At 41.9% G+C, this 25774-nt stretch overlaps 1 long non-coding RNA gene across 1 annotated transcript in view; it reads left to right on the top strand.

The window, feature by feature from the left end:
• The window catches only part of LOC142245316 (uncharacterized), a 146970-nt gene extending 121547 nt beyond the window's left edge, over nt 1-25423 (top strand). The window contains exon 3 of the long non-coding RNA XR_012724764.1: nt 21135-25423. This is a non-coding gene — a long non-coding RNA (uncharacterized LOC142245316). The remainder of the gene's footprint in view (nt 1-21134) is intronic.
• The last annotated feature ends 351 nt before the right edge of the window (nt 25424-25774 follow it).

The raw sequence follows: 25774 nt of genomic DNA, 5'->3' as shown, positions 1-25774 counted from the left end.
ATGGAGTGAGTGCATCCAACTAGTGGTCATGGCCATCAATACAAGTGTATGGAGTGGGTGCGTCCGACTTGTGGGCATAGCCATTCAGTGGGAGCGGCCTAAATACATTATTATGGAGTGAGGCCACTCCCAGTAGTCGGGTCTGTCCGGGAACACCAATATCGCACACTTGCGGTCACATGATCATTGTTCCCGGCTCAGAAACTAGCAAATCCACACATCACCCACTTTGTGCGCTGGAAGGATTCATAAGTCTGCAGTGACATAGAGGGACACATAGAGTGACTGCAGACTTATCAATTTACACCGGACAACCCCTTTATGTGGTTGTGATTGCGGGACAGTCTCTGAAATGTCTATTTTTTACATTCCTTATTAAATTCTTGAGCATCCTTTCTTAGAGCTCTCTGTGGTGTTGTTCCTCTAAATTGATTACGGGGTGCCACCACCCGCTTGTCAATGAGACATGTCATTTCTCCCCGTGCCATTTTGTAGACACGTTCTATAGATAAATGGAATGCTAACACACAGTTATCAATTATTCGTACATTTTCAGGAGGAATAACGGAAGAACGACGTAATGTAATGTTCTAAGGTGCGCCAGTATTACTATTTCATAGGGAATGCAAATATTCTGGAGATATAGTCTGGAGAGCTGACAGGTGATTGTTAAATGTTGATGTAGCAGAAGAACAGTCTTACTCTGCCGTTCTCATGGATTAGCTATTGTGACATATAGTACATGTAAGCATTCTCGTTCTGGGTCCATTCCAATATATTCTGGGGTTAAGTGAAATAGCAGTATCATTACTTTGGGAGATGAAAAATGAACCGGTCTGCTATGTATCTCTGCACCTAAACATGGACTTTTAAGAGAAAAAAAAAAGATCAAAGAAGAATTAAAATATTTGAAATACTTTATTTGCAGAAACATATCCAATTACGTCTATTGAATACATTACTGCCATAATTCAGTCTGCTGATATCTGCAGCTTCCCACGTATGAGCAGTCACATACATTATTGCCTAATCTTTGTTTAATATTTAACTGTGATATCCCTGCTGTTAGGAAGAGACAACGCTGGAGAATATATACTGTACTTCAATTAAAAATTCTATTTTTGCTAATGTTATTTGGACTGTAAAAAGAGTTTAAAATTCATTACTAATTTTAGGCAAATTCTTAACATTCTGCTCAACGGAAAAACCCACATAGTTTAGAGCTTAAAGGGAAACGGTCGTATAAAAACGCTATTAACCTTCAGCTATGGGGTTAATCTGCAGGTTAAAGGGAACCTGTCAGCAGATTTGGGGCCTATAAGCTACAGCATTCTAACATGCTGTACATAAGAGCCCAGGCCGCTGTGTAGAATGTAAAAAACACTTTATAATATTTACCTAAACGGTCGCTGCGGTGGAGTTGGGTCATATGGGCGTCTCCGGTGCCGGCGCCTCCTCTTTCGGCCATCTCCATCCTCCTTCTGAAGCCTGTGTGCATGACGCGTCCTACATCATACACACTAGCCGTTCCCGCGCAGGCGCACTACAATACTTTGAACTGCCCTGCTCAGGGCATATCAAAGTGCGCCTGCGCAGGACCTTAATGCCAGCGCGTGTGCATGACGTAGGACACATCATGCACCCCAGCTTCAGAAGAAGGATGAGAAAGATGGCCGAAAGAGGAGGCGCCGGCACTGGAGAACGGAGACGCCCATATGACACAACTCCACCGCAGCAACCGTATTAATGTCTCTGCAATTTAAAAAAATAGCTTTATTCAGCGTGCATCCACTGGTTTATGATGTCTCCATTATAACAAGCTAAAACTGGTGACAGGTCCTCTTTACCTATATCCCTGAATCCTATCTCTACAAGGGCAGCTTAGTCATGTCACCGGTTCTCCCAATGATAAAAAATAATAACATCAAGCCCACCTAGCTCAAGGGGTTGGTAATGAAATATGGCGATGACCAAAAACATTGGTGTTACAAATCTTCCCATTTTTAATTAAGACCTTGCACATGGACCACTGTTGTATTTTCCAAATCTATCCAAAGCTTCATACTACAAGTGCCAAGGCAATATTAGGGCGAGAAAAAGATGAAAGGATGTAGAATTTCATGTGATTTGGTTTCATGCAGATCTAGTGGTTACTGTTTTTTTCTTGCAGAGACGAGGCCACCAAGCTGTCAAGGAGAAGCCTATAGGTCAGGCAATGTCCCTGGTCATGCAGAGTGGCGTACTGATTAGATGGATGAGGGTAGAATTGAGCACATAGATTTGCAGAACCATGGAAGAGTCCAGTTTCCACAAAGAAGCCATTACGCTTGACTTCTCACCCAGTCAACCTGTATCCTACTCTGTATTAGGGGCAAAGCCCCCATATTGCTTTCAGGGAATGGTGGTATTTCCATTTGAGGATTCCTCTAGTTTGGCTAACTGGCCTATTACATGTGTCAAGGCAGACATTGATTTAGAGCGGGGATCTCAAATTTGGCCAGGTAAACAGACCACACATAGAAAAAAAATACGTTCATGGGCCTCATTCCTTGCGGGACAAGAGGAAGTTTTCAGTGATACTATTTTTTTATATTCTGCTTTTTGATAACTTTTTATTCATTTTTTTGTGTCAGCATAATGAGAAAGCTGCATTTTTCTTGTTTTTTTATTTCTCTTTTTTTATGGGATTCATTGTATGGGTTATGGATACATGCACATCTTGGGTCACGCCGGATGTAATTTTTTTGTTCACTTTCATTTTGCCATGGCAACTAACAGCTTAATGAAGGAGCCCCCTCCCTCAAATACCCATCCAGATACTGCTGTCACTATTGATTGTAGTATCTAAGGTGTTAAATGGCCGTGATTAGAGATGAGCGGACTGTGGTAATTCGGGCCAGCGGGTTCAACCAGACTTGACCTGAACCCCAATGGAAGTCTGCCCACATGCAGCCAGCCATAAACAGATCACTTACGGGGTAGGGGATGGTGGGAGGGATTTTTGCAGTTTTTTTTGGTGTACACTACATCTGATCACGCTTTTGTTACCCCCCCAGTGCAAGCCGTTCAAACAATGCAAGTGACTCGTACTTGGCCGAGCACAGCGATGCTCTTGCGAGCGGTGTTGATATGTAAAGCACCCGAACTCCAAATCCGAACTGTATTTTTTTTTTTAAGTCTGTGTTCAGTACAAACACCGAACCTCATCTCTACCCATGATCGTTACTAACACTGATCATAGGTCTTGCAGCAGGGTGTCAGCTATGATGTACAGCTGACACCCGCTGATGATGTGCACTGGCAGGATCTCGTTAAGGGGCATCAGTGCACTTGTGCTTTCATCTTTTGGCTTGCTCTCTGCCATCCTGAGGATGTCTGGAGATCCCAGGTGACCTGCAGCCTGCCTGTTTGAGAACCCTAAACTATAGGATGGTTACCCAGAATAGGTGGAATTAAAAAAACAGCTTTTTCTAGCAAGAAAGAGGACTAATTTGTATTGGATTTTTGCTACAGGTATTTTTGATCCTTATAGTCTTGAAAGTATGAGAAAACCATTTGTTAAGAAGTGACATCGAAACCAGTAGTTCCGCATTTCACACAAAGTGAGTATGACAGTATGAAGCTTCAGTGCATTTCAATGATTTCTAGCTATTGGCGCTTTAAAAAAGTCCTCTTATTATAGGCCTGAGTAGAACATTTTGATTTCATCACCGTAATCCATCAAGCTTAAATTGGACTGTTCCGATTTGTTTGATTATATCTTCAGGAGCCAACATTACCTTATCAAATAAATATATATATATTGGTATATCTAAGTATATATATATATATATATATATATATATATATATATATATATAATATATAAAGCTGAATGTGTGTATGTATGTATGTATGTATGTATGTATGTATGTGTGTATGGCCGGGATTGGCATCTGAACCGTCGCAGCTACAGCCACAAAATTTTGCACACTCACACGTCTGGACCCCAAGAGCGTCGTAGGCTATGTTGTGAGGCGAAATTTTAACCCCATACCTTCCAATTTACCAAACAATTTTGACCCTATCTACATAATGGGGAAAAAATGAAACGAAAAGTGTATCCGTACTGTGGCAGTTACAATCACGAAATTTTGCACAGACACCTCATGTGACCCAGAGAACGTCGTAGCCTATGTTTTGACAGGAAAATTTAACCCCGTGCTTTACAGTTACAGTTACTCTCCAAAAAACATGCCTGCATTAAAGTAAATGGAGCCTGGAACTACAGGTTATTAGTAGGAGCTGTGATTGGTTGCTATACGAACAAAAGACATTCATAGTATAAGAAGCTTATATGTGAGGTAATAAGATGTTGGTGGGGAGACGGATAGAGAGAGACAGAGAGACAGACAGGAAAGAGACAGAGAGATAGAGACAGACAGAGAGAGAGACAGAGACAGACAGAGAGATAGAGACAGATAGGGAAAGACACAGACAGAGACAAATGGGGAAAGAGACAGAGACAGACCTGGAAAGAGACAGACCTGGAAAGAGACAGACCTGGAAAGAGACAGATGGGGAAAGAGACAGATGGGGAAAGAAACAGACAGACATGCAGACAGGGACAGAGACAGGCAGACAGGGAAGGAGGAGACAGAGAGACAGACAAAGATAGATGGGGAAAGACACAGACCTTGATAGAGACAGACGGGGAAAGAGAAAGAGAAATAGAGACAGACAAGGAAAGAGGCAGAAAGGGAAAAAGACAGACAGGAAAAGACACAGACAAAGAGACGGGGATACAGACTGGGAAAGAGACAGACCTAGAAAGAGACAGATGGGGAAAAAAACAGAGATAGAGACAGACAAAAAAGAGACAGACAGAGACAGGCAGATGGGGAAAGAGACAGACGGGGAAAGAGACAGACGGGGAAAGAGACAGACGGAGCACATTACTTGGCCAATTTAGTTAAATCTGTGTGGAATATCTGTGGTGTTGAAATATATGTTGTGAAATGCTTCTATTAGCTTAGTTTTTGCCTTTTAATAATTACATTTCTATCTATTTGTTTTGTGGTTTTTGTGTGCAGAATACTTTTTTGTTAATACATTGTAATTTGTTAACAACAGTTATTAATCCGGGCAAAGCCGGGTAGTACAGTTAGTATATATATATATATATATATATATATATATATATATATATATATTGACCTGAAATCTAGCTCACTAATACAGTACACTGCAATACTGTCATATTGCAGTGTATTGAAAAATCAATGGTCTCCTATGAAGACCAGCAAGAGGCTGAGCTTCATAAATGTACACACATGGCAGGTCTCAAGAGGCCATGGATTGATGAGCATGGGAGAGAATTCCTTCCTCCTTTTTCAATCTCTTAAATAATAATGCTTTCATGATTGACAAATATATATATATATATATATATATATATATATATATATATATATATATATATAGTAAAATGAGTTGAATTGGAGCTAGCTCACTTACACTCAGGCTTCAACTGTATAATAGCTCCTGCCAGCTCAATACCTGCAGTGTCCACATCTGGGCAGGGTGGACAACCAGGTGTCTTGGCCCCTACCACTTGCTCAAGTTCTCCAGATGCAGGTGCAGGCCCTGTTCAGTTGTAACTTTAGTGAAATAAGAGGTAGCTTCCTTTTCTTCTTTGGTTTAAAAAACAGAAAAAAAAAAATCTGTATTACTGGTGACCCGGAACTTAAAAGCCATTGATTTCTTAAAAGTATCAGTATCAGTACTCTGAATATTTTTTTAATTTAAATGGTTTTTATTGATTTTTAAATCTTGGGTAGGGTATGAACTGGAAAATTATGGGGACAAAGAAGGAAAAATTAGGGATGGTGATTACATGGAGTAAACAGAGGGGAAAATAAATGAACAACGCAATTTACAGAGAAAGATCAGATCTTTTTCCTTTTGTTAAAAGTTTGTTAATCTGAGTGAGTATTTTTACAATTATTATACAGTACAGACCAAAAGTTTGGACACACCTTCTCATTCAAAGAGTTTTCTTTATTTTCAGGACTCTGAAAATTGTAGATTCACATTGAAGGCATCGAAACTATGAATTAACACATGTGGAATGAAATACTTACCATAACCAAAAAGTGTGAAACAACTGAAAATATGTCTTATATTCTAGGTTCTTCAAAGTAGCCACCTTCTGCTTTGATTACTGCTTTGCACACTCTTGACATTCTCTTGATGAGCTTCAAGAGGTAGTCACCGGAAATGGTTTTTACTTCACAGGTGTGCCCTGTCCGGTTTAATAAGTGGGATTTCTTGCCTTATAAATGGGGTTGGGACCATCACTTGTGTTGTGCAGAAGTCTGGTGGATACACAGCTGATAGTCTTACTGAATAGACTGTTAGCTGCTTTTTTCTTGCCATAATACAAATTCTAAGTAAAGAAAAACGAGTGGCGATCATTACTTTAAGAAATGAAGGTCAGTCAGTGCGAAAAATTGGGAAAACTTTGAAAGTGTCCCCAAGTACAGTGACAAAAACCATCAAACACTACAAAGAAACTGGCTCACATGAGGACTGCCCCAGGAAAGGAAGACCAAGAGTCACCTCTGCTGTGGAGGATAAGTTTATCCGAGTCACCAGCCTTAGAGGTTAACAGCAGCTCAGATTAGAGACCAGGTTAATGCCACACAGTGTTCTAGCAGCAGACACATCTCTAGATCAACTGTTAGGAGGAGACTTTGTGCAGCTGGCCTTCATGCTAAAATAGCTGCTAGGAAACCACTGCCAAGGACTGGCAACAAGCAGAAGAGACGTGTTTGGGATAAAGAACACAAGGAATGGACATTAGACCAGTGGAAATCTGTGATTTCGTCTAATGAGTCCAATTTTGAGATCTTTCTATCCAACCACCATGTCTTTGTGCGATGCAAAAAAGGTGAACGGATGGACTCTACATGCCTGGTTCCCACCGTGAAGCATGGAGGAGGAGGTGTGATGGTGTGGGGGTGCTTTGCTGGTGACACTGTTGGGGATTTATTCAAAATTGAAGGCATACTGAACCAGCATGGCTACCACACACAGCATCTTGCAGCGGCGTGCTATTCCATCCGGTTTGCGTTTAGTTGGACCATCATTTATTTTTTAACAGGACAATGACCCCAAATGCACCACCAGGCTGTGTAAGGGGTATTTGACTAAGAAGGAGAGTGATGGGGTGCTACGTCAGATGACCTGGCCTCCACAGTCACCAGACCTGAACCCAATCGAGATGGTTTGGGGCGAGCTGGACTGCAGAGTGAAGGCAAAAGGGCCAACAAGTGCTAAGCATCTCGGGGAACTCCTTCAAGACTGTTGGAAGACCATTTCTGGTGACTACCTCTTGAAGCTCATCAAGAGAATGCCAAGAGTGTGCAAAGCAGTAATCAAAGCAAAAGCTGGCTACTTTGAAGAACCTAGAATATAAGAGATATTTTCAGTTGTTTCACACTTTTTTAAGTATTTCATTCCACATGTTTTCATTCATAGTTTTGATGTCTTCAATGTGAATCTACAATTTTTAGAGTCAAAGAGAGAAAACTCTTTGCATGAGAAGGTGTGTCCAAACTTTTGGTCTAGACTGTATAATGACATAAATAAAGCTTAGTCCTAGTCAATGGAGTGATTAATATACAAGTTGTGTGTGAAGGTTTTGATCCAAGTCTAAATATTTTTTATCACATTTGGAAATCAAGTTGATATAACCTATGGCTATATTTTACTTTTATAAGAACAGAACTGTCTATTTAGGATTATAACTTAAACATGTAAAGTTAAGAACACAGCAAACATAAAGCTCAATGGATGTAATGTTCAGATAAAACGTCTATATAACCAAAGCAGAAACCATTGCAGGGATCACAGCCGAGTTATGAAACAGTTCTTGGAATTTTCTGAGTATTGGCCATTAATAACAAGCTCTTAACATGTATTATTTAACAGAAATACTTCTCATCAATATAAAACCTCAGGAGCACTGGCATGTGAGATGTGATTTACTGATACAGTCATGTATTTTATTTTCAACTTCTGTCATTTGAAACATTTATTTATTCTTGTCACATGCTTGACATGTTTTACTTAGAAAACCTACTGTGATTCTTTGGAAGAAATATTGACGTAAAACCTTTTTTTTTTTTTTTTCTTTTAGACTATTGTAACACTTTAACTCCCTGTGTAACTGGCAGTAATATAATGGGGTCATTACTGGTGGAGATATTTATAAACACTTTTACTTTCTGGACTTTCAAATTGGGTGTTAAAGGAGTGGTAGTATGGAGCATCACAAAATTTCGGATAATTTATTGGTAAAGTATGTACACAATTACAGTTTAAGTTCTTTTGTGAGTCGACGTTCCAACTGTAAAAGGCGAGTGTTAAAATTCTGGTTATAATTATAGGACTAAAATGATTTTTTTCAGACAAAAGGAAATTCTTCCGACATTTTTCTTATCTGGAAATGATTAAGTGTTAATGTTTAACATAGTATAACAAAATACATGTTCAGTAATACACATAAAATTTGCAATGATGAGGACATTTTTCCATGTTCTACAAGAGGCCACTGTAGAAAATGTGTAACATTTCATGTTGGTTATTTATTGGAAATGCCATGCATGAAATACATGGATGTGATAAGTCTACAAAGCAAAAATTTCTCTTACAACTTAGCTTAGGGGGGTATTATGCAGAGGGGCGGTGTAGAGGATGTATTATGGAGACGGGCAGTGTAGGGGGTGTATTATGCAGAGGGGCGGTGTAGGGGGTGTATTGAGTAGGGGGTGTATAATGAAGAGTGGCAGTGTAGGGGGTGTATTGTGTAGGGGTGTATTATCGAGAGGGGCGGTGTAGAGGATGTATTTTGGAGAGGGGCAGTCTACAGGGTGTATTTTTGAGAGGGGCAGTGTAGAGAGTGTATTATGGAGAGTGGCGGTGTAGAGGATGTATTATGGAGAGGGACAGTGTAGAGCAGAGGTGTCAAACACGCAGCCCGCGGGCCACATGCAGCCCCTGAGGCTGCTTGTTGCGGCCTGCAGACCCCATGACAATTGCGGCCCTATGCCCGGGGCCAGCAGGACGTTACTACAGTTAAATCATTTGCAGTGCCTCGCAGAGGAGCTGTCCGCGTTATACCAATGGCCGCTGCTGCCGGCCAATCAGATGCAAGGAAGTGACGTCACTGTATGATGTCACAAAACTACTGGACACACTACTACAAGGATGGGCACAAAGGTACTGGGCACAATACTACAAGGATGGGCACAAAACTACTGGGCACAATACTACAAGGATGGGCAAAAAACTACTGGGCACAATACTACAGGGCACAAGGATGGGCTCAATACTACTGGGCACAATACTACAAGGATGGGCACAAAACTACTGGGCACAATACTACAAGGATGGCCACAAAACTACTGAGTACGATATTACAGGGCACAAGGATGAGCACAATATCACAAGGATGAGCACAATACTACAGGGCACAAGGATGGGCACAATACTATTGGGCACAATATCACAAAGATGAGCACAGTACTACAGGGCACAAGGATGGGCACAATACTACTGGGCACAATACTACAGGGCACAAGGTTGGGCACAATACTAGTGGGCGCAATATCACAAGGATGAGCACAATACTACAGGGCACAAGGATGGGCACAATACTACAGGGCACGATACTACAGGGCACAAAGATGGGCACAATACTACTGGGCACAAGGATGGGCATAATACTACAAGGATGAGCACAATACTACAGGACACAAGAATGGGCACAATACTACAAGGATCAGCACAGTACTACAGGGCACAAGGATGGGCACAATACAACTGGGCGCAATGTAACAAGGATGAGCACAATACTACAGGGCACAAGGTTGGGCACAATACTACTGGGCGCAATATCACAAGGATGAGCACAATACTACAGGGCACAATACTACAGTGCACAAAGATGGGCACAATACTACTGGGCACAAGGATGGGCATAATACTACAAGCATGAGCACAATACTACAGGACACAAGGATGGGCACAATACTACAAGGATCAGCACAATACTACAGGGCACAAGGATGGTCACAATACTACTGGGCACAATACTACAAGGCACAAGGTTGGGCACAAAACTACTGGCCGCAATATCACAAGGATGAGCATAATACCACAGGGCACAAGGAGGGGCACAATACTACAGGGCACAAAGATGGGCACAATACTACTGGGCACAAGGATGGGCATAATACTACAAGGATGAGCACAATACTACAGGACACAAGGATGGGCACAATACTACAAGGATCAGCAAAGTACTACAGGGCACAAGGATAGGCACAATACTACAGGGCACAAGGTTGGGAACAATACTACTGGGTGCAATATCAAAAGGATGAGCACAATACTAAAGGGCACCAAGATGGGCACAATACTACTGGGCACAAGGATGGGCATAATACTACAAGGATGAGCACAATACTACAGGACACAAGGATGAGCATAATACTACAGGACACAAGGATGGGAAGAATACTACTGGGCACAATACTATAGGGCACAAGGTTGGGCACAATAGTACTGGGAGCAATATCACTAGGATGAGCACAATACTACAGGGCACAAATATGGGCACAATACTACTGGGCACAAGGATGGGCATAATACTACAAGGATGAGCACAATACTACAGGGCACAAGGATGGGCACAATACTACAAGGATCAGCACAATACTAAAGAGCACAAGGATGGGCACAATACTACTGGGCACAATACTACAGGGCACAAGGTTGGGCACAATACTACTGGGCGCAATATCACAAGGATGAGCACAATACTACAAGGCACAAGAATGGGCACAATACTACAGGGCACAATACTACAGGGCACAAAGATGGGCACAATACTACTGGGCACAAGGATGGGCATAATACTACAAGGATGAGCACAATGCTACAGGGCACAAGGATGAGCACAATACTACAAGGATCAGCACAGTACTACAGGGCACAAGGATGGGCACAATACTACTGGGCACAATACCACAAGGATGGGCACAATAATATACGGCACACGGATGGGCACAATACTACTGGGCACAATAGTACAAGGATGAGCACAATACTACAGGGCACAAGGATGGGCACAATACTACTGGGTGCAATGTAACAAGGATGAGCACAATACTACAGGGCACAAGGTTGAGCACAATACTACTGGGCACACAATACCACAAGGATGGGCACAATACTACAGGGCACACGGATGGGCACAATACTACAGGGCACAAGGATGGGCACAATACCACAAGGATGAGCACAATACTACAGGGCACACGGATGGGGGACATTACTGCACCATGGGGACATTACTACAAGATGTTGGCTGAGATTACTATATGATGCTGTTAATTTTAAAACATTATTACAAAAAAGTGATAAAATGTAAAAAAAATTCAAAATAAAGCATGACTTTTTGCCATTAAAAATACTTTTTTATATTTAAACTTAAGTAAACAAAAAAGTGTAGGTTTGTTATAATAAACAAGCAAAAACATTTAAAAAAAGTGATCCAAAGGTGTGTAGGAAAAAACATGAAATCATTAAAAATGTCACTTTGTCCTGCAAAGAATGCGGCCCCTCTCAATTTCTTTTATATATATATATGGCCCTTACACCCAGCTGAGTTTGAGACCCCTGGTGTAGAGGGTGTATTATTGAGTGGGGCAGTTTAGAGGATGTATTATGGAGAGGGGCAGTGTAGAAGGTGAATTATTGAGAGGGTCAATGTAGAGAGTTAGAGAGTGTATTATGGAGAGTGGCAGTGTAGAGGATGTATTATGGAGAGGCAGGGTAGAGGGTGTATTATTGAGAGGGGCAGTGTAGAGGGTGTATTATGGAGAGGGGCGGTGTAGGGTGTGTATTATGGAGAGGGGCAGTGTAGAGGGTATATTATGGAGAGGGCGTTGTAGGGGGGGTGTCTAAATTTTCTGAGGGAAATACTTCATTTTCTGGAACACCAACAAGGGTGCTAACAATTTCGGCCATGACTATATATATATATATATATATATATATATATATATATATATATATACAGTTAGGTCCAGAAATATTTGGACAGTGACACAATTTTCGCGAGTTGGGCTCTGCATGCCACCACGTTGGATTTGAAATGAAACCTCTACAACAGAATTCAAGTGCAGATTGTAACGTTTAATTTGAAGGTTTGAACAAAAATATCTGATAGAAATTGTAGGAATTGTACACATTTCTTTACAAACACTCCACATTTTAGGAGGTCAAAAGTAATTGGACAAATAAACCAAACCCAAACAAAATATTTTTATTTTCAATATTTTGTTGCGAATCCTTTGGAGGCAATCACTGCCTTAAGTCTGGAACCCATGGACATCACCAAACGCTGGGTTTCCTCCTTCTTAATGCTTCGCCAGGCCTTTACAGCCGCAGCCTTCAGGTCTTGCTTGTTTGTGGGTCTTTCCGTCTTAAGTCTGGATTTGAGCAAGTGAAATGCATGCTCAATTGGGTTAAGATCTGGTGATTGACTTGGCCATTGCAGAATGTTCCACTTTTTTGCACTCATTAACTCCTGGGTAGCTTTGGCTGTATGCTCGGGGTCATTGTCCATCTGTACTATGAAGCGCCGTCCGATCAACTTTGTGGCATTTGGCTGAATCTGGGCTGAAAGTATATCCCGGTACACTTCAGAATTCATCCGGCTACTCTTGTCTGCTGTTATGTCATCAATAAACACAAGTGACCCAGTGCCATTGAAAGCCATGCATGCCCATGCCATCACGTTGCCTCCACCATGTTTTACAGAGGATGTGGTGTGCCTTGGATCATGTGCCGCTCCCTTTCTTCTCCAAACTTTTTTCTTCCCATCATTCTGGTACAGGTTGATCTTTGTCTCATCTGTCCATAGAATACTTTTCCAGAACTGAGCTGGCTTCATGAGGTGTTTTTCAGCAAATTTAACTCTGGCCTGTCTATTTTTGGAATTGATGAATGGTTTGCATCTAGATGTGAACCCTTTGTATTTACTTTCATGGAGTCTTCTCTTTACTGTTGACTTAGAGACAGATACACCTACTTCACTGAGAGTGTTCTGGACTTCAGTTGATGTTGTGAACGGGTTCTTCTTCACCAAAGAAAGTATGCGGCGATCATCCACCACTGTTGTCATCCGTGGACGCCCAGGCCTTTTTGAGTTCCCAAGCTCACCAGTCAATTCCTTTTTTCTCAGAATGTACCCGACTGTTGATTTTGCTACTCCAAGCATGTCTGCTATCTCTCTGATGGATTTTTTCTTTTTTTTTCAGCCTCAGGATGTTCTGCTTCACCTCAATTGAGAGTTCCTTAGACCGCAGGTTGTCTGGTCACAGCAACAGCTTCCAAATGCAAAACCACACACCTGTAATCAACCCCAGAACTTTTAACTACTTCATTGATTACAGGTTAACGAGGAAGACGCCTTCAGAGTTAATTGCAGCCCTTAGAGTCCCTTGTCCAATTACTTTTGGTCCCTTGAAAAAGAGGAGGCTATGCATTACAGAGCTATGATTCCTAAACCCTTTCTCCGATTTGGATGTGAAAACTCTCATATTGCAGCTGGGAGTGTGCACTTTCAGCCCATATTATATATATAATTGTATTTCTGAACATGTTTTTGTAAACAGCTAAAATAACAAAACTTGTGTCACTGTCCAAATATTTCTGGACCTAACTGTATATATATATAAAATGTTTTTTCAAGAATTGTGGTGAGACTGTGAAAGGTTTGAGGGGTGGAGAGGTGGCTGGGGTGGAGCTTGGGCGAATTATTATAATTATTATTATTATTATCATGGTACATATTTATCAGTTTCAACCACTCATAGGTGTGCTTTATCTAGTGCACTCTGTCAGGGTTGTAAAGATGGCAACTTCCATCTGTATCATTGTGCAGCCCATCCTAGATTTCAGAAGACACGAGACAGACATATTAAATCTGTCAGGCTGATTGAGATGAATGTTCATTTTCAGCCAGCTAAAGAAAGGTGATTATCTCCTCCTTTAGTCCAGTGCCGGTCAATGTCTTGTCATGTTGACTGAACAGAGGAATAAGCGTTCATGATGTCTGATAGGACACTTCTGTGATCTGATCTCTGTATAAAGCAGATGTTTTTATGCACAGTATTCGTCCTACTGCGTATTGTCTTATATCTACAACAGGTTGTGATTGATCGCAGTGGCCATCTTTAAAATTCTGACAGAGTGCAGTAGATAAAGCACATCTTTTTTTTAAGTAAAGGAAGGTATTTAGAAAAATGTTTCATATCTAAATCTGTTTTATTTATTTTATTTATTTATTTTATTAAATTTCATGGGGAACTCCTTTTAAAGTGAACTTGTCAGGTGCAATATGCACCCAGTACCACGAGCAGTTCTGGGTGCATATTTCTAATCCCTGCCTAACTGTCCCCGTATCTAGTAGCATAGATAGAGGTCTTTAGAAAAAGAATTTCTAAAGATCCTTTGTGATATGCTAATGAACTCGGGGACAAGAAGCAAGGGTGTTAGTTTCCCTCAACTAGCCCCTGTGGGTGTGCTAACATGCTATTCAATGCCCATTGCCCAGCATAAGCAGTGACATGCATACCTGTGTCTGTTGTCACCGTCTCAGACGCCGGATTTAGGGTCAGTGTGCATCATAAAAAAATCCCATTATTAGCCTTATTAGGAAAATTTGAGGATTTGCCGCACTGACAATGCTTGTGTTCATCTGCTGTGCACCTAGTTACAAATCTGTGCCTGAAATTTGGATATCAGTCTTTGACGTTTGTGGTGGAAATACTTTGTGGTGACACATGGATATACCTTTATGAACAACTCTCATGAATTTTTTTTTAGATACAGCTAAATTAGATTTTGTTATAAGGAAATAAACTAATAAAAGCCATTTTATTTATTATGTTGGTCAACAAAAACTATGTGCTAAAGTATGAAAAGTTAAGGTGAAGAGTTTTCCCAGTTGCTGGTGCACCTTTTTCTACCACACTTTTTCCTTCCACTCAATTTTCCATTAGTACACTTGGATACAGCCCTCTGTGAACAGCCAGCTTCTTTAGCAATTACCTTTTGTGGCTTACCCTCCTTGTGAAGTGTGTTAATGACTGCCTTCTGGACATCTGGTGGTAATTATTCTAATTTTATGAGATAATGACTTTTGGGTTTTCATTGGCTATAAGCCATAATCAACAACATTAACAGAAATAAACACATGAAAAAGATCACTGTTTGTAATGAGTCTATATAATATATGCATTTCCGTTTTTGCATTGAATTACTGTAATAAATTAACTTTTGATGCTTTTCTAATTTATTGAGATGTACTTATATATACTATGAGTAATTATGTAGAATATAGCAGTTGTAAGTTTTTTTTTAATATTTCTCTCTTGCTGGTCTTGTTGTCTGTATCAGTCAGTGGTAATTAATTACTTTGAATTCCTTGCCAGTATTTAGTTCTGGTGTATATATTAGCCTCATGTGCTAGTATATTCTTACGTCAGATCTTGAGGGATTTCTTCCAGAGCAGTAGGATGTGGTTAACCTGAATTTGGTACAATGTGTTCCTTCGTTCTGCATACCTGTGACACTCTATCTTCAGCCAACTGGTTGCCACCAATATGCGGGTACTTTGTCATTGATGTATGTTGACAGCTGGCAGCTGCCCAGGACCGAATAACTCGTAGGAGAAAACATCTCTGTTGTGCTTAAATCATGTGGTGTTTTATTGCACATTCCTCCGGTCCCAAAGTTGCTTTCAGCATTTTGTTGTGATGGATTTTTTTTTACAATGCATGGTTTATATTCTATGCACACATTTTTTACTGAAAAGGCACATTTTTGGAGAATGCTCGCAGCGGCGTGATGTTAAGCATTATTAATCAGTGTCATTTCTTTCTTATCTAACCCTACATAACTTAGTAAACATTATTTTAAGTAAATAAAATAATTAATTTTACCGTGTTATATTTAATTACAACCTGATCACATACCTCCCTGTATGCAGTATAAACCCCACATAGCCGCCTCATACACAGTATGAGCCCCCATACAGCCCCTTGCATACAGTATGAGCCCCCACATAGCCCCTATATACCATATAAACTGCCAAATAGCCTTTCTATTTACAGTATGAGCCCCACACAGCCTCATACATACAGTATGAGCCTTCACACAGCCCCCTCCATACTGTATGGGCCCCCACATTGCTCCTATATGCAGTATGAGCCCCCACATAGCCCCTATATACAGTGTGAGACCCCACATTGTCCCTATATACAATGTGAGATCCCAAATAGCCCCTCCATATACAGTGTGAGCCCCACATAGCCTCCTAAATAGAGAAGGAGCCAACACATATCCTCCAATATACTTTATGAGCCCTCTCATAGCCTCCTATATACAGTATTATCCCCACATAGCCTCCTATATGCAGTATGAGCCCCCAAATAGCCTCCTGTACATATTATGAGCCCCACAAAGATTCCTATATACAATATGAGCCTCCACATAGCCCCGGTATACAGTATGAGCCCAACAAAGCTTCCTATATACATTGAGCCCCCACATAGTATCCTATATACTTTAAGCCCCCATATAACCTACTATATACTTTGTCAACCCCCACATAGCTTGCTATATACATTATGCACCTAATTTGTCCTCATATATACAGTATGAACCCCCACATACCCTCCTATATTCGTTTCTGAGCCCACACATAGCATCCATTATACAGTACATTATGAGCCCCTTTTAGCTTCATATATACAGTATGAACCCCCACATACCCTCCTATATTAATTTCTGAGCCACCACATAGCCTCCTATATACATTTCTGAGCCCTCACACAGCCTCCTATATACATGCAAACATCTCATACCAATGAAAAAAACACCACATACCTTGCTTCCGTTCCTCTGGCGCTGTGCTCTGATTGCACAGCACACCTGATGATGTGACATCATCACCAATGTGTTTACCACTGTCTGCATCCTGTGGATGCAAATAGCGGTGACAGCAGCAGCAGTCGCAAATCGGCAGCGGGGGAGGGCATACTGCGGCCCATGGTCCACTGCTTTCAGCCCTTTGGCTGTCTCAGTCCTCGGGCTGGACTGGAACAGCCAGAGAAGATGTGGTCTTAAAGGGTGCTTTACACACAACATGAACGCTAACGAGATGTCGTTGAGGTCACGGAATTCATGACGCACATCCGGCCTCGTTAGCGACGTTGTTGCGTTTGACACATACGAGAGACCGCTAATGATGCAAAATACTCACCAAATCGTTGATTGTTGACACATCGTCCATTTCCCAAATGTCGTTCCTTGTTCTGGACGCAGGTTGTTGGTCATTCCTGAGGCAGCACACATTGCTATTAGTGATGAGCGAGTATGCTTGTTACTACTCGGTACTCGCACGAGTATCACTGTACTCGGGGTACTCGGCGGGTACCGAGTAATTTTGCAATACTCGTGCTGTACTCGTGGTCTTCATCCCTGCATGTTGGCGCTCTTTTGAGAGCCAGCCCTCATGCAGGGATTGGCTGGCAGACCACTGCAATGCCACAGCCCTGTTAGTTGTGGAATTGCTGTGATTGGCCGGCCTGCACAGCGTGACCGAGCCTTTATACCGGCGGGCGCGCTGTGCTCTGCACACAGCCATCTCATATTCCCTGCTTTCCACGCCCACAGGCGCCTATGATTGGTTGCAGTGAGACACGCCCCCACGCTGAGTGACAGGTGTCTCACTGCACCCAATCACAGCAGCCGGTGGGCGGGTCTATACTGTGCAGTAAAATAAATAAATAAATAATTAAAAAAAACGGCGTGCGGTCCCCCAATTTTAATACCAGCCAGATAAAGCCATACAGCTGAAGGCTGGTATTCTCAGGATGGGGAGCTCCACGTTATGGGGAGCCCCCCACCCTAACAATATCAGTCAGCAGCTGCCCAGAATTGCCGCATACATTATATGCGACAGTTCTGGGACTGTACCCGGCTCTTCCCGATTTACCCTAGTGTGTTGGCAAATCGGGGTAATAAGGAGTTAATGGCAGCCCATAGCTGCCACTAAATCCTAGATTAATCATGTCAGGCGTCTCCCCGAGATTCCTTCCATGATTAATCTGTAAATTACAGTTAAAAAACACGCACACCCGAAAAAATCATTTATTAGAAATAAAAAACACTAACAAAGTCCCTCATCACCAATTTATTAACCCCGACAAACCCTACATGTCCGGCGTACTCCACAGTCCTCCAGCGTCGCGTCCAGCTCTGCTGCATGGAAGTGACAGGAGCTGCAGAAGACACCGCCGCTCCGGTCACCTCCACGCAGCTAATGAAGGGAATAGCGCGATCAGCTGCTGTCAGTCAGGTAACTCCCGGCCACCACTGGATCCAGCGGTGGCCGCGATTAACCTCAGTGACAGCAGCTGATCGCTATACTCACCTCAGTTGGTGCATGGAGCTGACCGGAGCGGCGGTGAGTAGGAGCGGCGGTGAGTAGCGCGATCAGCTGAGCTGTCACTGAGGTTACCCGCGGCCACCGCTGGATCCAGGTAACCTCAGTGACAGCTCAGCTGATCGCTATACTCACCTCATTAGCTGCGTGGAGGTGACCGGAGCGTCGGTGTATTCTGCTGCTCCTGTCACCTGCATGCAGCAGAGCTGGACGCGACGCTGGAGGTCCGTGAATTACGCCGGACATGAAGGGTTTGTCGGGGGTTAATAAATTGGTAATGAGGGACTTTGTTAGTGTTTTTTATTTCTAATAAAGGATTTTTCGGGTGTGTGTATTTTTTAACTGTAATTTACAGATTAATCATGGAAGGAATCTCGGGGAGACGTCTGACATGATTAATCTAGGATTTAGTGGCAGCTATGGGCTGCCATTAACTCCTTATTACCCCGATTTGCCAACGCACTAGGGTAAATCGGGAAGAGCCGGGTACAGTCCCAGAACTGTCGCATATAATGTATGCGGCAATTCTGGGCGGCTGCTGACTGATATTGTTAGGGTGGGGGGCTCCCCATAACGTGGAGCTCCCCATCCTGAGAATACCAGCCTTCAGCCGTATGGCTTTATCTGGCTGGTATTAAAATTGGGGGGACCGCACGCCGTTCTTTTTAATTATTTAATTATTTATTTCACTGCACAGTATACACACACACCGGCTGCTGTGATTGGGTGCAGTGAGACAGCTGTCACTCAGTGTGGGGGCGTGTCTCACTGCAACCAATCATAGGCGCCGAAAAGCAGGAAAGCAGAGAATACGAGATGGTTTAATGAGCGGCCGGCTTTTTCAAAAGAGGAAAAGCCGCCGGAGTTTAGTGAACAGCAGTGCAGCGCCGCGCCGGTGATCGGGGAACGGTAAGTAAGAGAGAGGGGGGAGACTGACCGACAGACTGTGAGAGGGGGACAGACAAGACAGAGAGAGACCGACAGAGCGAGACCGACCGACGGGAGATAGAATGAAAAAAAAAATGACCGACATCGTTAGTAAAAAGCACAAATCGTGCGTTTTGGACATCGGAGTGCCACACAATGTTTTACGTAAAATCTTTCATGTATTAATCTCAAAAAGTAACATACACCAGCTCTATCTCACTATTGGGTATGTGCCCTTAACATTTCCGCCATGAAAATTCATTTTGGTGTCATTTTGGAAGGTTTTCTGGTGAGTCCGTAAAAATGGCGTAAAACTCGGACAAAATTGTTCACAGCTGTGACTTTTGAGTGATAAGTGCTTCAAGGGGTCTTCCCCATGCTGTTGCCATGTCATTTGAGCACTCTTCTGAGACTTTTGTGACATTTTTAGGGTTTCTACATGCTGCCGGGGGTCATTTCACAAAAATACTCGTGTCTCCCATAGGATAACATTGGGCTCGGTGCTCGGGCCGAGTACACGAGTATCTTGGGATGCTCGGCCCGAGCCTCGAGCACCCGAGCTTTTTAGTACTCGCTCATCACTAATTGCTATGTGTGACACCCCAGGTTGTTCGTCGTTCCTGAGGCAGCACACATCGCTACGTGTGACACCCCAGGAACGATGAACAACACCGTACCTGTGTCCTCCGGCAACGAGGTGGGCATGACTTCCATGCGGCTGCTCTCCGCCCCTCCGCTTTTAGTGGACGCCTGCCGTGTGACGTCGCTGTGACGCCGCATGAACCGCCCCCTTAGAAAAGAGGCTGTTTGCTGGCCACAGCGACGTCGCTAGGAAGGTAAGTATGTGTGACGGCTCCTAGCGATATTGTGCGCCGTGGGCAACGATTTGCCCGTGACGCACAAATGACGGGGGCGGGTGCTTTTCAAGAGCGACATCGCTAGCGATGTCGCTGTGTGTAAAGCTCCCTTAAGGCCGCAGTTTCCACGGCCCTGATGTAGACCACAATATGTATAAATTACCAGTAAAGCGAGTCCATAATAGTCATCGACACACCAATCTCAAATATTACCAACACTCATAGCACAGGATATAAAGTTCATTAAATCCCATTATGTCCAGAAAATCTAATGAACTAGCAGGAAACTGTGAGACATTGTGCAGCTGATTTTTATTGTGCTGGATTTTTAGTCATGTGTTACTATTGCACATAAGGAAGTGTTTATCGCGTCTGTTCCCTATGAGGTTGTGCACACTATTGAACCATTGGGGACTTATGTAATATTACATAGTTAGATTGAGAGCAGTTTGCCACTTCTTTCGATATTGATTTCTCATTTTATTTAATTTATTGCTTACGTAGAAGCAAATTACTAGGTCAACGGTAATTGTGGATCTTCATTCTAGACCTCCAAAGCCGCCAAACGTACCTCCTAAAGGACGAAAAAGCACAGAACACATTGACATTCTGTTCTAAACTTTTCATATTCTTGCTCTGCATGATGTCTCTTATGTAAGAAAAAACATTTGTGTCTTCATTTTACATAGCAAGCTCTTATTTCAGTGTTTTATTATGTTGTCTGTTGTGGGAGGCACATTTTTCCTGCATTACTTTACTAACTATACCCCTTTCTTTTCTAGTTGAACCATGAACTGCCAAGGTCCACGTCGTTCTGCATAGCTGTATACCGCAGGGAAAATGAGGGACTTTTGGGGGCAGATGTGTTTCCATTACACTACCATAATGCCCCTAAAAATCCTTATTGTTCTTGCAGTGTTCTTCTGGACTCTCCGTGCAACATCAAGATATAGCCGGGATGTTATTTTTCGAAAAGCCTATTTAAACTACCACAGTTCCTTCCTTGCTTTATTTCTGTCATGCCAAAAATATAGAAAAGGAGATGTGCCAACATAGACAGTCTTTTTGCCAAAAAGGTTGAATGAGAGATGAGCGTGGGATGTTTTAACCCTTTGACCTCCACATGGGCACACTCTGCTTCCTTCTTTTTTTATTTTTGCTGAATGATTGGCTGATATTAATATTTATATGTGTGAATAAGTGCAAATTTCATTTTATTGCTGAAAAGACAGAAATAAGGAAACACTCTTATGTCATAAAAAAGTAACAAAAAATATTTTAAAGGGTTATTCCCATCTTCATAGAAGGATTTTGGCTAGTGTTTGTAAAACCAAGCACTTTTGCAATTTACTGTTTATTAAAATTTGCATCCGTTCTTCAGATACTAACACTTTTTTAGGTATTTTACAGCTTGTTGCCTAGGAGACCGACCACTGCTGCTGTCTAGCTTGTAAGCAGCAAAGTAAACTGGCCATGATTAGGAACTAACAAGTGCACTCCACTGATCCTAACCAGCGTCATAACAGTGCTTACAAACTGTCACGGCGGTCTGTCTGTATTTTGAGACTAGTGACAGGATCAGGACTAGAGTCTCTCATTGTTATCTGAGATGCTACATATTAAACGTGTTTTCATTCTTTGGGTGTGGCAAGGGTTAATGTCAGTTTTCCTTGCCAGCAGCTTCTGATTCCTGGTCAGGTGTTTCCAGTTTGGGACCACACAGTCCCTTTATATACCATCTGCTCTCAGCAGAGGGTGCCAGTTATTTTATCATTCATTTGGATTCTGGGCCTGGAGGTGGAAGAAGCTGCTGGAATCCTTGCTGTTGATGGCAGTGTAGGCTGCAGTACTGGTGCGTGACTGCAGCCAATTTGCTGGAGTTATTCTGTTGTTGTTTTCCCCCCTGTCTGTCTTATCTTGCCTTGGTATGTTGTTTTAGTGCAGCGGTGGGACTAGTGATCCTTACCTTCCCACTTACTAGCCAGGGCTAATTGCAAGGTCTCTCAGGGCTTCAAGTTCCTGCTCAGCAACAGGTGAGGAACCTGCATAGGAACTGAACTTCCAAAAAATCAAATGATCCAAAATATCATAAACAATTAATCATGATAAATAGCAGGTTATTCAGGTTTTTCAGATGATTTTTCAGGTTATTCAATCCCCCATTGTTTAATATTTACTATATAATTTTGTGGTCTCTCATTAATTAGGCACTAATTTATTTAATATTGATGCACTAGCACTTTATCATACTCTTCATATTTTATGATACCATTATAATAAAATAAACAAATTGGAGTTTGAATACTTTTTCAGGAGACCAATTATTTATTAACATTGTGATACAGATAATTTTTGAATTAGTATGGATATTTTGTATACTAATTCATTATGATTTTTTTGCCCAGGAATTTTTTTTATCATTATCCATCTTTTGATCTGATTTTAATGATACATGTATGTGTGTTCAAGAAAAAATAATTGTTTATGATATTTTGGGTCATTAGATTTTTTGGAAGTTCTGTTATCTGGTGACCCCTAAAATTTATTTAGATAAGTCGGAGATTTTTCTGTATAGGAACTGGCTAGAAGTTCAGGCTACAGCAGGAGGTAAGTTGAGGAGGTGTCCATCTTCCCTCTCTCTAGCATCAGGGCCCACCATTGTTAAGTTGTCCCCTATGTATCCCTTTTTTGTCTTGGTAAATCCCCTGCCTGTTTTATGTTTTACATTACACCGGACCTTCCCTAAATCCGGGTAGTAAAGGCTGCTTTACACGCAGCGACATCGCTAGCGATGTCGCTGGTGAAAGCACAAACCCCCATCGGTTGTGCGTCACGGGCAAATCACTGCCCGTGGCGCACAACTAGCTAATACCCGTCACACATACTTACCTTCCTAGCGACGTCGTTGTGGCCGGCGAACCGCCACCTTTCTAAGGGGACGGTTCGTGCGGCATCACAGCGGCGTCACTAAGCGGCTACCCAATAGAAGCGGAGGGGCGGAGATGAGTGGGCCGAACATTCCGCCCACCTTCTTCCTTCCTCATTTCCGGCAGCCGCAGGTAAGCTGTAGTTCGTCGTTCCCGAGGTGTCACACATAGCGATGTATGCTGCCTTGGGAACGTCGATCAACCTGCGTCTTCAACAATCAACGATTTTTGGAAAATGAACGTGTCAATGATGGACGATTTGGTGAGTATTTTCCATCATTAACGGCCGCTCGTTGGTGTCACACACAATGATGTCGCTAACGATGCCGGATGTGACCCCGGCGATATATCGTTACGTCGTTGCGTGTAAAATCACCAAAAAAGAGCTTGTAAACTCTGCCCATGGTCTCCTGCTTTGCAGCATTGGTTGGTCTCCAAGGTAGCAAACTTAAAACAAAAACTGTTAATATCTCAAGAACAACTAAAAATTTTTGTAAACACTAAATCGCTAAATTTCTTGTATTTACAAACACTATCTGAAAATGTCCATTTTTATGAAGATGAGAATAACCCTTTAAGGATCTTGTTAACCTATACAACTGGAGATACAGAAGCTACTGCCATGTCTCCGCTCCAGACACTTCCCAAGGTGACGTTAATATAACAAATAGTGACAGCGTTTCACATTGTACAAATAAATGTATGTTTTATGCTATCTCTGTGATTATATAGTGTCTCATACATTGAACCTGCCTCCACTTCTGTTTCCTTCAAGTGATTTGTGTCAGTTGTTCCTCACTTGCTCCGTAGGACTCGTTCTTATGTACGTGGATGGCAATACATAAGTCCATGTGCCTCTGTTTCGTAGCTCTGTGTATCTCCGTGTGCCTGTCTATTATATCCCTATGTGCAAAAATGCTTCCAGAGGAGGACACCTACATAATATAGTATTTTTAAAAATGTAATTAATTTAATTTTTAATTCATACAAAACAAATGTTTATGTTCATTCATGATAAAATTAGATACAAATGAGAATTTGAGAGGTTGTCATAGTAATGTGTGGGCAGTGTACAGTATGTCACAAAAGTGAGTTCACCCCTCACATGTTTGTAAATATTTTATGATATCTTTTCATATGACAACACTGAAGATCTGACCCTGTGATACAATGTAAAGAAGTCAGTGTACAGCTTGTATAACAGTGTAAATTTGGTGCTATTTAAATCACTCAACACACAGCCATTGAGTACACCCCTATGTGAAAATGGCCAAATTGTGCACAAAGTGTTAATTATTTGTGTGGCCAACATTATTTTCCTGCACTGCCTTAACTCTCGGGGGATATGGAGTTCACTAGAGCTTCACAGGAGCCACTGGATCCTCCTCCATCCTCCATGATGACATCACAGAGCTGGTGGATGTTAGAGACCTTACACTCCTTCACCTTCTGTTTGAGGATGCCCCACAGATTCTTAATAGGGTTTAGGTCTGGAGACATGCTTGGCCAGTCCAGCAGCTTTACACTTAGTGGTCATCTTGGAGGTGTGCTTGGGGTCATTATCAAAGTTTGAGGGGTGTACTCACTTTTGTGATATACTATATATTTAGGATTCATACAAGTCAGGGCCATAGTGTACAGAAATAGTTTATCACTAAGAGAAGGAAGTAAGCAACATTTGCGATTTTAGAATTAAATGCTACTAACCAAATACATACTGTATGTTATAGAGGCTGTCCAGCAGATAAACATTATTTGTAAAATTGCTCAGACTGGTGTAATAAATAAAAGAAGTAATGGTCACCCACTAACTTATCCCCATTGGTGTCCACTTCCTCATGACATCTCAGCTCACTGTAAATAGCTATAAATGCCCACATAGCCAATCATGATCGGAGGCAAGGCAAATATATCAAGCCAAGATCTGGAAATATGGAAGACCAGATAAGTTTTGGAACAATTGCTGCAGAGGTTGTTTGGGAATGAGCATTACTTCTTTTATTTTTTATACTATTCTAATTCCTTTTAAAAAAAAATCTTTATCCCCTGAACAACCTATGATACAGTTAAAAACAGAAATCTCCATCTAAAAAGACACATCTGCATGTTTTTCTCACTATCTGACATGAAATCAGAATAAACCTTTCCCGTTTTAGGTCAATTAAGAACCAAAATTATTTATATTTGCCAAATGCCAGAATAATGAGAGAGAGAGAGAGAGAGAGGGAGGGAGAATGTTTTAAGGCATTTTATTACCTTCTGCAAAGTCAAAAGTTTACATACATTTCATTAGTATTTTGTACCATTGCCCTTAAACTGTATGAGTTGGGTCAAATGTTTTGGATATCCTTCCACAAATTTCTCATAATAGCTGGTAGGAATTTGGGCCCATTCCTCCTGACAGAGCTGGTGTAACTGAGCCATGTTTGTAGGTCGCTGCTCGCAACGGCCATTTCAGCTTTGCCCATAAATGTTCAATAGATTGAGATCAGGGA

The sequence above is a fragment of the Anomaloglossus baeobatrachus genome, chromosome 7 (assembly GCF_048569485.1).
Source record: "Anomaloglossus baeobatrachus isolate aAnoBae1 chromosome 7, aAnoBae1.hap1, whole genome shotgun sequence".
NCBI classification, from domain to species: Eukaryota; Metazoa; Chordata; class Amphibia; order Anura; family Aromobatidae; genus Anomaloglossus; species Anomaloglossus baeobatrachus.
The sequence above is the reverse complement of the archived record's forward strand: the minus strand, read 5'-3'. Positions and strand labels throughout refer to the sequence as shown.